General features: G+C 44.3%; 1 protein-coding gene across 24 annotated transcripts in view; it reads right to left on the bottom strand.

The window, feature by feature from the left end:
• The window catches only part of FOXP1 (forkhead box P1), a 412,016-nt gene that overhangs the window by 101,694 nt on the left and 296,524 nt on the right, over positions 1–13,798 (bottom strand). For 2 of the 24 annotated variants that reach the window (XM_070576804.1, XM_070576805.1), the window contains exon 1: positions 2,695–2,834. The exons of 20 other annotated variants lie outside the window; for them this stretch is intronic. The gene's annotated coding sequence lies outside the window, so the exon portion shown is untranslated. Of the gene's footprint in view, positions 1–2,694; positions 2,927–13,798 lie in introns of those variants that run through there. 2 more of the 24 variants (XM_070576806.1, XM_070576807.1) reach the window with 2 other exon arrangements.

The raw sequence follows: 13,798 nt of genomic DNA, 5'->3' as shown, positions 1-13,798 counted from the left end.
GTTTTTAAGGTACATTTAACTGCAAACAAAAAAAAAATATTCAAACCAACCATTCCTATCATAAGCTTTCTGATGATTTATGGTTTACCAACTGAGCAAGGTTACGCAACACTGCATGCCTTTAGATGCGTTATTTCAGCTAGTGGAGATTTAATTAAGATCCCAGCCTCTAAAATCCCTGTCAAATGAAAATTCAGAGAAGACAATACACTATATATCCTCATGCAGAATGTTTCCATTCCATCCTCTGGAAAAATATGAGTTAATCCGCGTTTCTATGGCTGCAGACAAAAGTTCACTAATTTTGTTTTCTTTTGACACTTAGCTTGTTTTCTATTCTATGTCATGAGATCATTCCCTTCCAGGGAGGGAAGAAAAAAATCGAGAGTGAAACACATTGCAGAAAATGCACTTGACATTATTATCCGACATTATCATAGCTTAGCTATGATGTCATCACATTTTCATATAATCAGCCCATGCTTAGAAGAGTTTCATTTAATGAAATATGTTTATTTAAAAACACAACACGAACGGGAAGCCTACCTTCCTTGAATTACTCAGATTAAATAACTGACATGTTATGCTTCTCATTTCCCTCACTGACCAACTTTTTATCAGATGAGCTGCACATATGGGTAGGAAAGAAAGTTCTTGGGCAAACAGGAGAATATAAAGTCCAGTGCATACTTTCATTCTGTAAGTAGTCCTTAGGGTTAAAAAAAAAATGTCTTTAACAGATTTCTTCTTATGGATTGGTATTGACCTATGCTTTTTTAAAAAAAAAAAAGAAGAAAAAATTTATGAGCATGCATGTGGCCCTTTACCTAGTCCAATGTATTTTTATTGGCATCATCTTAATATTTGGTTGCTTATCTCATGCCTTCGAAATGACAGGTGCTTGCAGTCTCGTTCTTGACAGGCCACTACACAAATAACTGTCTTGCCTGAAAGGGCTAATGCAGTACTAATGAACAATAAATCAACTTTGACTATCAAGTGTCAGCCCAATCCGTTCTCAGCTCAGCTCTATCACATCCTAGAGTAACTCAGCCAGTGTCTCTGGGTAGGCAGTCTGTATTTTGGTTTCATTTTTACACACTTTTCACTGAAATGTGTCAGGAGCTACAATGAATCACATAAAATAGAAGCCGACCTTCTTTCAATTTATGCGGAGGGTATCAATTAGGAGAGTGTGCTTCTGTCTTCATTGGGTTTACTTAGTGAGGAGTCTTAACGTTCAAGAAAGCTCTGTATTCTTTTAAACAATAACAGCAACACATCACATCCTCAACCAGACTCTCAACAGGATCGTGTGTGAGGTCTGCGACAATGACATGCTTTACCACATCAACCACCTTTGATGGCACGTACACATTCCTCTAGGAAAATCCATTACCAACAAAAGAACAAAAAAAGCGATACAGGGCCACTTCTAAAATAAAAACTTTACTTGATTTAAACTGAAAAAAAAAATCGGGTTCTTTAACACAGACTTCCTAATGATAAAATAAATGTAACTTATTTTTTTTCTTAAGCAGATTAGTCACTGATAGTATGATTCACATTTCCTGTTATCAGGCTTAATTTTTCCCCCAAATGTGTCACTTTCAGAATGTTGGAATCTATGGAAATTAGGTGATTTGCATTTTTAAATTGGCTTGATTAGAACATTTGGTCTGTGAGAAGAATAGGAAATTATTAGATATTTTTCTTATAACTGGCAGGCCGTGAAGGAGTTAATCCCAAAGAGGAAGAGTCTATATGTACTTTGCTCTAAAACTTTACCACCCACTTCCTAAAGGTCCCCTCCTTCCCATCACGACACTTGCGGGGGGAAAAAAAGAAGTCTCGTTTCCACTGACCCTCTTTCAAGCAGTTCTGACAGTTGAGTTAGCCACATTTAGAGCCGGTTCAGATGGGAGTACCCTGCACGTCCACCCCAAACCCCGCTCACTACTTAATTCACCAGGAAAGTAATACAACAGAGGCTGAGACTCCCCAACCTGCCGGAGTGTCCCTTCGCCCGCCTGCCCGCTTCGGTGTGGGGCTTTATTCCTCCCCCACCCCGCTTTACTGTGTGAACTCCTTGAATTTGAACAGCTATGCTGAAAATAGCCTGGACAGATATAGAAACAAACTATCAGAAGCAAAGAAACATCCACACGGGTTACACTGAGATGGAAGACTCCTTGTATATTTCACACGCTCTGAAAGTGACATAAATCACACCCCAGATACGTCCCCCGAATGGAGTGATGGCGAGGGCTTTACCAAAGTGGCTGCGTGAAGGCCAGACCAGCAGAAAATGAATCGCAAACGAAAAAGAGAGAGCGAGCGAGAGCGCGAGAGCAACACACAAGCAGGACTTCCTCCAACTCTCAACTACACCCCACCCATGAACATTTAAAAAAAGAGCGAGCGAGAGAGAAAGGGGGGAAAATCTCTCTCTCCAGGACCCACAGGCCTGTAGCTCCTTCTTCCCACCCCTCCACTCCCTTCCCCCGCCTCCACTATCCAGAGCGCAACTCCCATCCAAGTTAGTAAACAGCGATTGTGATGATTATTTTTTAAAAAGACTCAACTTAGAAACCCTCGGGCGCTCCTGCCTTCCCCCGTGAGGCCCCAGGAAGCTGGCCCCGCGGAGCCCGGGGAAGGAGAGCAGAACGGCAAAGATCAATCATAGGGACCAACCTGACACTCTCCATGTAGCCGCCAGGCGCGCGGAGCCGGCTCGGGGCGCCCGCGCGGGCCGGGCGTGGGGTCCGGCGGCCTCGGCGTGCAGGCGGACTGCACGCGCGCAGGGGCGCTCCGGCTCGCGGGCTGACAAGACGCGCCGCGCCGCGCCCACCCGCCCCGCCCTGCTCCACCAATCACAACCCGCCTCTAAACACCCCGCGCCGCGCCGCGCCGCGCCGCGCCCCACACAATGGGCTCCGCGGCCCGCTCCCCGCGCCCGCGCGCCCCGGCCCCCTCCGCGCGGCAGGTGAAATCACGCTCTGGTGCAATCCTGCTTTTGTCTCTAGCGCAACTCCACTTAATTGCTGTTAACCCTTTGACCTGCCTCTGGCTGACGTCTGGGCAGCCGGGCACGGAGCGCATCTCGCCCTGCGGCCGGGGCTGCCTGTTTGGGGCTTTTGGTTGGGTTGCGTCTTTCGTCTTGGAAACTGACAAAGAGTTGTCCGAACCGTTCGGGGAAACCCGAGAGGCAGAGGAGGGGAGCCGGCACGCCCGGCGCACGCCCGCCCGACCGCTCGGAGCAACTATTTAGAATCGGAAGGGGATGCGGGGCTCAGAGGCAGCGCAGAGAAGCGCTTTCCTCGAAAACGGCCTTTGCAGGAGAACTTTCGCTTCACGTCGATGGTTTACCCAAGCTTTGGCCTCTTTTTCTCCCCCTTTTCTTTCCAAGACTCGGGCTCGCCAAAGTGTGCTTGGCGCGCCGAGGAGAACTAACCTGACACGGGGGTTGAAATAAATAACAACCAAACGTGCCTCGTCGCTGAACCAAGCGACTTCCCCTGTAGGGCGACAGCTGCTGAAGAAAGCATCTGCCACGCGTTCGCTAAGAAATAATTCTTTAAATTCCTTTCTTATTTATACAACAACAGCAACAACAAAAGCTACTCTCAATAAGCACTTTAAGATGACCTCTATCAGAAATAGTCACTGCTCTTCAACGCTATTTAAAGCTAAGTATAGCGTTGAAAAAAAAGTCCCCAATATGCTAAACTTTGTTGGCTCAACTGGCACGACTGAAGTGCCAGGTTAAGTTAGTCAATTTCGGCAGCACTGGAAATCACTCTTTCTTTACTATCTTTAAATATAGGTAAAAACTTCTTGGCCTATACTTGAAAAACAAAAACAAAAAACTATCGTTTTTATTATTTTTCTCAAAATATTTGAGGAAATGGATGAGTGACCTTAATGATTACCTATTTCCCCTCAATTTAAAAAAAAAAAAAAGGGAGGGCCACAAATCCCACCCCAGTAATTCTAGGAGTTTTACATGAAAGTATTTTTCCATCTGAGGTGTTAATGCAGGTTACTACAAACCAGAAAACATTGATAATATTTCCAATCAAGCAAATGCCTGGATTTCAATAAGGTCAGTTGGGGAGCAGACAATTCCCCCATTAATCTAGGCGCAAAAGACACAAAAGTGCCAGGAGACCGTCAATTTGTGATCGGATGTTAAATGGGTGCAGCACAGATCGCTGTCCACCCTAAAGTGTTTTTGCGGCAGATAACAAATTTATTAATGGGATTTTTCAGGTCACAAAAATGTGACCCCACCCTCTCATGAATATTCAATAGGGAGCCAAGGGTATTCTTTTTTTGGGGAGAGGGGACTTAAATCTGCCAGAATGTACCAGGAATCAGCTGAGTTCTGACTCTTAAAGAGACACGGGACTCCTTCCGGAGGGGCATGCAAGGCCCCAAAGACAGGAAATAGAAATATAGGAAGTTCTCTCCAACCAATGCACAGAGAGAAAGTGGAAATGGTAATTTCAAAATACACATGTGATTTTTTTCAAAGGTATTAAAATTAATTTGAGATTTAACACCTGTAAACAAAATCGAGGTGCACTTTGAATACGCAACTCATTTTTTTAAAATACAAGTTCTTCATGAGGCCGCCATAAAACTCACGCATGCTTTTACAAGTGGGCCTACCTCCTTTGCAGGTCAGTATTTATCAGCTAATAGTCTCCAGGAGCATCAAAACAAACAAGCAAACAACAAACATTACAGACGCCCATGACCCAGCTGTGGAGACAGCCTTACACAAAATCATTAGTGATGCAATGCGCTGGTTACACAAGGACTAAATTGCACGGTAGTGGCTTTAAGCACCATGGGTCCACAGGGAAGGGGGAGATCAGTGGGAGCAGGAGACGTCTGGGAAGGTCTCTTGGGGAGGTGGTGTTTAAAGGGTTGATGGTTTGGAAAAGGGGGGAGGTGACAGTATAGAGAGGGAAGTGACTTAGCAAGCTAACTCTGAGGCCACCTGGAGCCCTTCTCTCCATCTCTCCCAACATGACTCAGAGACTTCTAGGCAAAGAAAGGTACCATCAGTGATAAACAGGGATAAGCTTTTTATGCCTCGGCCATTTTGGTTACTTCTAGACTCTCAAGATCCCCTTCCATGTGGTCCTGTCCACCTGCCCTGTGCTTGGGATTCAGTGAGAACTAGAACCTTCCACGGCTGGAGCACAATATAAACTGTTAAAACATGCAGTGACTGAGAAGACTTAGTTAATACCATTTATTCTATGAGTGCCAGATCATTTTGGAAAGGCTGGGTCAGAAAGGCATAAAAAAAAAAAAAAAGGCAGCATTTTGAGCTTTAGAAGAATTTGGATTGTGGGGGCTTTAGAATGGGTACTCAGCCACAGGGTCTCCTTTAGTTGCCATAACTTGAATAGTTATGCAATCCCCATTTTACAGAGGAGGAAACTGAAGTTCAGAAAAGCAAAGTGATTTTTTTTCCCCCTCCAAGAATTAAACACAATCAGCACCACAGGCCGCAAGGGGAAGTAGATACTGAATTGTTACAGAAAAAGAGAGGTCATGATAATATAAAATGAATACCTGGAGGAAAAAAAAAAAGGCTAATGTTTAAGGAAGAGTGAAGGAAATGCTAAACACCATACTTAAAAATATTTTTGATGCCCACATCCTAACACCCACAACAGATACAGCTCTTGTTCAAACACCACATATTAAGAAACCTGTCAGTTGCTAAATGAGTCCATTGTGCAGCTGGCGGTGTACTTAAGAGCAGATTACTATGATCCCACACCAAACTCTAACCACCAAATAACACACCTGGGACTAAAATCATGGATTGTATTTGGTTCTGAGGAGCCTCAGCCTTGAAGGCAGAAGAAAGTGAAAGGTTTTACTGACCATTCAGCACTGAGAATGGAGATAAGATGTACTGAAGGAAGAGTCAGAAGGAGCATATCATCAGGACATTATTCCCACACACTGATGGATGGCAGGCAGTGAAGGAGACACCAGCCAGGGTGCAGGGCCCACGTAGTCCTCAGCTCCAGCTGAGGTCCTGCTTTGCCACAAGCTTCTTGGAAACAATCAGAGAAAGGTCACATGAATGGACACTAGCTCACATATTTCTACAACACTGAGAGCGCTGGACCTGCCCAGATAAAGTCAGTTATGGTACCATGTTCTCATAGGAAACGGTTGCAATTTCTGTTACCAGAAAGGTGATCTGCCACAGTGAGCAAAATAAAAATTGATGAACAATTTGATGGGTCGAAAAAGCAACCGCGTGATGAGAGGCCAAAACCTGAATTCAGCTCCTCATCTTCTTCCAAACGACACTTGCATCAACACTTAGTTCTTCTCCCTTTTCCAATTAATTTCGTGGAGTACCCAGAACACATTCGGAAACGACAGAACTTCGAAAGATTGGACTGACTGATGCTGTTGCTAGAGAGAAAACGCTCAAACAACAGAAATACGAAATTTAGGCCCTCACTCCAGTAATGGGCTTGATGAGCTGCCCAGGGAAGCGCATCTCTCCAGAGAGAGCACAGCTTTAGTATTTCCGATGTCTCCAAAGACTGCCGACTGGCAGCCAATTAGAGGTACTAAATTGCACCAGCAATGCCCGATTCCTGAGATTTGGGCATTTGTCTCCAAGGAGCCACCATTCCTTCTTGATTGAAGCAGCACTTTTACTTAAAAATATAAATTAATACATCACCCATCTACTGGGAGCTAAGGCAGTTAGCTCCACATCGATACTGTTTATGTCGCTGTTACGTCTATGTTTACAATGAAGCTAATTATATTGTTTTTCTTCTGCGCCTGCATAGCCAAGGGAAAGGACTGTGAGTTCTCACTCTTCCACGGGAGTTTACATTTCTCTTTATGACCCCTCCAAACTGCCATTACCATCTTCATTTAGTGCGACATTTTGTAATGCCAGTGTTCCTGATTAATTTATATATTTACAGAGTGACATGTCAACATTCAGGTGACTTATAAATATGATGGGTACATAAGCTAGGGAAAATGTGGGTTCCTGCCCCCCCAATTCCCTCACTCTTAATGTAAAGACATTCATAAAACATCACTGGTAAACAAAATCAAGTATGGAACAGAAAAATGGCAACATCCTATCCTAACTTTGCATCTGACTGACAGTAACAAATTACTCTCCCTTGATTACGATAAAACTATAATCCCTTGTTTTAATATAATGTAAAATGTATTACTGGACTGCTTCTACTGTAAGGTTAGAACAGATAACACTGAAGTGCACAAAGTTTTCAAAAAGGGACATGTTTTAGGGCAGGAGAGCATTTCCCAAAGAGCTTTATCCTTCAGAGATCAAGAAAAAAGAATCGCTACCACCATCAGGCATAAATCCTTATTTCCCCTCCAAAGAGTGACAGCATTTATGGCACACCCACATGCAAACTCTTGATTTTAAGCATAACCAGAACTGGGTCATTGAAGGGGAAAGAAAAGATGGCTCTTGAGGGATGAAATTACATTTGAGTATTTTTTTAATATTTAATTATGTAGAAATCGCTGAATATCAGATAAAGGCAACTGGCCACCTTTATTTAGTAAAGTCAGCTTTTCTGGAGACCTGTGGTGTGCAGCAGGCCTGCACAGAGGCAAAGGAAGCGTGTTCTATCTTGCCCTCTGAACAATGCTCACAGGTCTCCCTCCCATTTAACGCCACCCTCCTGTGACCCTAGGTTGACACACCCTCGTGTCAAAACCTTCTTTACGCCTGCCCTCTGCTGGTAAGCCTGCCAGGATTAGGAAATTTTGAGTACCTCAACTTATTCAAAAGACAACTTTTAAAAGCTGGAGAGAGAGAGACGACATGTAATGAACTATTAACTGGAATATATAAATTAAGACACTTTAAAAAAAAAGGCGGGAGGGGACGCCGCTAGTGAAATATGGCACCTTTAATGTAAAAACACACATTCGTCTATTCTATTGCTTGCTAGCTCACAGCACAGGAGTGCCAAACTCTATATTTTAGCTCGCCTAAGAGAACAACCTGTATGGCTGTCGGGCATCTTGCCTTCTCTTTTGCTCACTCTCCGGGGAGAGCATGTTGGTGCTTTCAATAAAACACCTTCTTAGCAGTAAAGGGCCACTGTTCCCATTTTAATGGTCCCCAAGCTTTCATGATATAGTATATTTAGCTGACTCGCAGCTCAAGTTTTCCTCTGGCGTTCGGGAGATCCATATAAAAGGGAGAGGGGAAAAAAAAAAAAGCAAAGAAGAGCTTTCACCTATCCTTTGTTTAAGTAAGAAAGCAGTTAACTTTGAGATTGATTAGCTGGCGTGACTTACACCAAGCAACAGGGACGCGCTCCCACGCCCTCTCCCCGCTACAGGACCCCTCGCACGTGTGGCCAGGCGATCCTGCAGGAGGGCTCTGGGCATTAGGGGGTAAATTTCCTCAGCAGCGTGCAGGGGTTTAACGGTGCAACTCCTGTCAGTGTCAATGGGAAGCACGAGGCCTTACAAATCCCTGCATACCATTTCAAAAATATATCTCCAAGACGGGAAAATGAAGCTGAGCAGTTGCAACCTCAAAAGCATTCAGGAAGTAGCACTCTTGACAGCGTTTTAGATGCTGAGTAAATGCTCTTATAAAGAACACCCAATCCAGCCGACAATAAATCTTACAGCGGGGAAACCGGCGCAGAGCTGTGGAATCCCCTCCGAAGATAATTGCCTTCCACACTGAGCGGCATGGAAACTGCTACACGGAAAGCATTTTCTGGGGTCCTGTAGTTTCCTGTGGATTTTCTTTCCTTAATAGTCACCGATCACACACACACAGCCCTACCTTTAAGAGTGACCACACAAATATCCAAAGACTCGTCTTCTTTTCTAGACAAAAGTTATGAGGCCAGGTCTTTCGGGCAGGGGGTGGCAAAGGGAGGCTGCAAAGAGTGGCCATGTGTAAGCACTCAGGACAGAGTCTGAAGCACCCACGGAGGTGCATGACCTTTGGTCCACACATCCCATCCCCTGAAGGCTCGGGTCATTTGCAAACAGTTCCAGACGGGGCCTCACTCAACAAGCTCATAAAGAGATAGGCAGATCTTTTCTAGTCCAAAGTGGCCTCAAGCTATCTGTAACCCTGAGATAATGCAGGAGTTCTAGACGTGAAGTAGGGTTCTATTAATGACTTTGTCATGAATTAATAGTGCGATTGCGGGCAAGTCGCTTCACCTCTCCAAGCCTACTCACTTCACCTAACAGAGGAAGATGGATGAGATACTTTCTATGGTTTCTTTCATAATAACAACAACAACAATAAGAATTATCATTACTGAAGGCTTATTATGTCCCAGCTACACATTTTACACAAGCAGAGGACTAATCTCTAGGTATTTTCAAGCTTACCATTAAGGTTATATATGATAATACTAGGAATAGAGTTAAAAAATATGAAGAAGATTTTAGAGCTTGGCCATCTTGGACACTACTATGCCCACGGTAATTCAGGGAACAAAGGGAGGGAAAAAATGCTTTTTGGAAAACCACTCAAAAGTCCTTATTCTGAGCTTCTGTAGGTCATTAACCCTGTGAAACACCAACAACTTGTGTTCCCTAGAATAAGTCACATAACATGCTTTAAGACTTGGTAGATTTAGTTGGGGCCTCAGATGAGGACTCTAAGACTACCTGACTTCCAAACATATTTATGTTCTTTGTCCTTGTGATTTTTTTCCTCTTCTTTAACCATCAAAGTTCTCTCTTTCCATCATGCTGTGCCCACCGAAATGACTTTCTGAATTTCCAGTCCGACCTCCCAAGCCATTTGCCTGCTTCTGTCTGTTTCATACTGGAAAGAAGAGAGGAAAGTGGACAGTTTTATGCATCAGGTGGCTACTGGTGGTGGGTGGCATTTCCATCTCAGATTGAAGGCACAGGTAAGGTTTAATGGGGATTGCAAGGGGAATGTGGAAGGAAGCACAGTATCTCAGAGATGAGAGACTCCTTTTGAGGTCTAATAACTCTTGTCCTGAGAAAATGCGTGAAGAAAAGTATATAGCCCAGCTTGCAGGCCAATTATTTATTTTTTATTATTTTAAATGGCATTTCATCCCTCATGACGAAAAGCAGCCAATGAAGCAGGAAGCTTTCAGGTCATACAGAACTTCCCTCTTCTCAAACAAATACGGTATTGTGTTTGAACAATAGGAGGAATATCTAATTGATCTTAATTAAATTCAGTGATGTCCAATTTTTGAGATGGGTCAGGACACATCTATGTAATGTCACAACCTAACAGGCCAGACCTTTGAAATCAGGGAGTTGTGTTTAACCGTTCTCTGACACCCTTTCCCATCCGTTCCCCAGCCCCCTGCACAGCCAACTTGTTCCACCCTCCAACTTTCTCCTCTCTACTTCATGCTACTCCTGATTCTTCCGGCTTAGCACATACAGGAGAATAGCAGCAACAACAATATCTCTTACCTCTGGCCAGGCTTCTGAAGCTGCAAAGCCCTCCCACATACTATCTCCTCATTCTCAAGATAACCCACAAAACAGGAATCCTATTATATCCATTGCATGTGGAGAAAGGCAACTGGACCTTTGAGTGTCAGAGACGTGGGTTTGAATATGCGCTTTGCTACTCACCAGCAAGCAGGTAAGTCACAAAAGTTCACTTTGTTTTATCTCCTCATCTATAAAGTGGGAACCATTATCTGCCTCATAGTAGATAGATGTCTATTTTATTATTTTTTGAGGGCGTGTCAGTCTTTAAATGCATTTTCCTTGACTCGAGAGTACTGGTGTGACTATCTGATCTGATGGATGACAAGCACTTGGCTGGTGAATAGAAGAGCTGGGATGTGATTTTCTCCTCCAGAGCTCCGTCTTCTGCAGTAGGGACCCTCTTCATTTACTGGTTACAGAGCTCAGGTGACCTTGAGATAACAGCTAAGAAAACAAAGACCAGAGCCAATCACGATCAAGGAGGTGTTGGAAATACTGTAAAGAAGGTACCAGTCACAAACTGCGAGGTACGCATTGGGACCTCAGAACAGGGTTTGACAAAGGAAGGGAAAATAAGGGAAAGGCTGGTGCCTAGTAACAAGATAGGTGAGAAATACAGCAAATAGTTATTGTGAGCCCATGATGGACTTGGCACGTCCCATAATCTCTCTCAATCCTCAAAAGAACCCTACGAAGGAAGCATTATTGTGCTCACTTAACAAATGAAGAAATGGACACTCTGAGAGTTGAAATTGCTTATCCAATATCTCACAGCTCATAAGGGGAGAAGAGGGGCTTGAATGACTCCAAAACAAGGCTTTGGTCCCATATGCGAAGCTGGAGACCAGGCTGGGGCTGGAACTAAGCTTGAAAGAACAGAAAGACTGGTCTGGTTTTACTCCCTTGGAAAACAAACATGACCAAGAGTCACCGATTGGTCAGTATGAATGGAACCTGAAATAATACAAAGGTAAAATTCTGATATCCTCTATTGCTTCTTACATGAATCCACAGTGACCACCGTGGCGGACCACACAAATGTGAAATCGCCCCTGAATCTGTCAGTACCCACAACTGGGCTGGCAGGATGAGGGAGTGGGACAAGGGGCCCATGCATCCTTTTGAGTTACTCCTCCTCGATTAAGGAGCTTCTCACACACTCCCATCTCCATTGCTGAGAGTGAAAGATACAGACAGACAGGTGGATAGACTTGTCTCTTCATCTCCCTCCAACACATTACTGAGCACCAGGCAGTGGCCCAGCAGCCCTAGTCTGGATGGTGCCTGAGTTCTCCTGGCAACAGACAATGTCTTTGATGTAAAGATGAAACATCATGGTGATGGGGCTTAGTTTGTCCCTGATCACAAAAGGCACCCAGACAATTTAGTATGGCAGCTCTGGAGAGAGACTGCCATGGGCTCTAATGCTGATTGTACTTTTGGTAAATTATTAATCTCCTTGTGCCTCAGTTTCCTATCTATAAAAGGAACCAATCCTAGTACTTCTCCTAGAGGGGTGTTACAAGGATTAAGTGAGATAAATTGGGTCAGTGCCTGGCATCTGTAAGCACTTAAATGTTTCCTAATATCACTATTATTGATACTACGCACCACTTTTCCTTCACTCTCTTCCTTTTGCTATAATGAAATACCTGAAGGCAAAATGTTTTTTTCACTCTTTTAGACTTCTTCTTTTTCTGTGATGTAGGTGGTATTGATCCTAACTGCAAAATTTAACCAAGCAGCAGCTCTTTCAGCCAATTAATCTCAACAATGAAAGAAGATACTTGGTTGTTTTGGTTTTTAAGTCCGGGGTAACAAGGCAGCCCCACTTCTATCTCCAGGTTACTGGGTGTGCCACATCCATCAGCCCATTCATCTCTTGGAACGTGTGAAGGAGTTTGACAGTTTGTTAAACGAGTTCTCAAGGACCCACTGGGAAAATCTAAGGAGGGGTCTGCCCTGAGTGCTGAGAATGTGCAGGCTGGCCAACCTAAGACCTAATTAATGGAAGCTTCAGCCTATTTTTTTTTTTTATGCTTTATCTCCCCAAATCCGCCCTGGTACATAGTTGTATATCCTAGTTGCAGGTCCTTCTAGTTGTGGCATGTGGGACACCACCTCAACGTGGCATCACGAGCAGTGCCATGTCCGTGCCCAGGATCCGAACCAGCGAAACCCTGGGCCACCACAGCGGAGCACGTGAACTTAACCACTCGGCCACCGGGCCGGCCCCCAGCCTATGTTTGTATGATATTTTGTTACTATTGTCTCTGGGAAGGAAAGCCTTCGCTGGAAGCCCAGCCACCATGGCTCCAGAAAGGGCTCAGCTTGCACCCAGAGATCATGGGTTAATGACCTAATGAGCTGATTTTGAAATTCAGAGTTTCCAACATCCACATCACCCAAAGTAAGGAACGGAACTCCCTCAGTGCTCCTAGAGCATGTGGCATGGCATCAGCCATCATTTGATCATTTGCTGAATTTAAAGAAGAGAGAGATGCTCACAGGGAGCAGAGAAGAGGGGCCCCTACCTTGACCTAAGGGGATAAGGAGACTTCTAAAATAAGACAAGTATTATGCTGAATATTTAAGGATAATGCTCTGCCCCAGGTAGCTGGACAGGCAGTGTGGGGAAGGACTTTTCAGCTACCAGGAACAGCATGTGCAAACATTCACATGGGAGATAACATGAGCCATAACACTGGGCAATGGTGAAGTACTTAACAAGGCTGGGACAATTGTAATTCATGCTGCATCTCTCCTTCCTTTGAGATCAAAGAGTTCTTTTTCCCAATTTCACCTGTCTTTCCTATCTCAAACCTTTACTCACCTGTTCCTCTCGTCATTCCTCCTGTTTGGGGTATGGTCTCTTTTCTTCACGCACATCATATCCAGTATTTAACACGATCTCTCCTAGCCTTGACTTCAGCTGGGTCAAACGCACACATTTCCCCTAAGTTTGCAGAGTTAGATGTTCTTTTTTTTTTTTTTAAATAAATGCCTTTTATTTATTTATTTTTTTGCTGAGGAAGATTTGCCCTGAGCTGACACCCATGCCGATCTTTCCTCGATTTTTTAGCATGTGGGCTGCCAGCACAGCCTGGCTGCTGTTAGCAGAGAGGTGTAGGTCCTCGTTCAGAAGCTGAAACCAGGCCACCAAAGTGTATCGCCAAACATAACCACTAGGCCACCACGGCTGGCCCCGAGTTAGATGTTCTTTATTCCTATCCTGGCATGCTCCAAACTTGCAACTCCGATCTGTCCGACGAAGAGATTT

The sequence above is a fragment of the Equus przewalskii genome, chromosome 15 (assembly GCF_037783145.1).
Source record: "Equus przewalskii isolate Varuska chromosome 15, EquPr2, whole genome shotgun sequence".
Classification (NCBI taxonomy): Eukaryota; Metazoa; Chordata; class Mammalia; order Perissodactyla; family Equidae; genus Equus; species Equus przewalskii.
The sequence above is the reverse complement of the archived record's forward strand: the minus strand, read 5'-3'. Positions and strand labels throughout refer to the sequence as shown.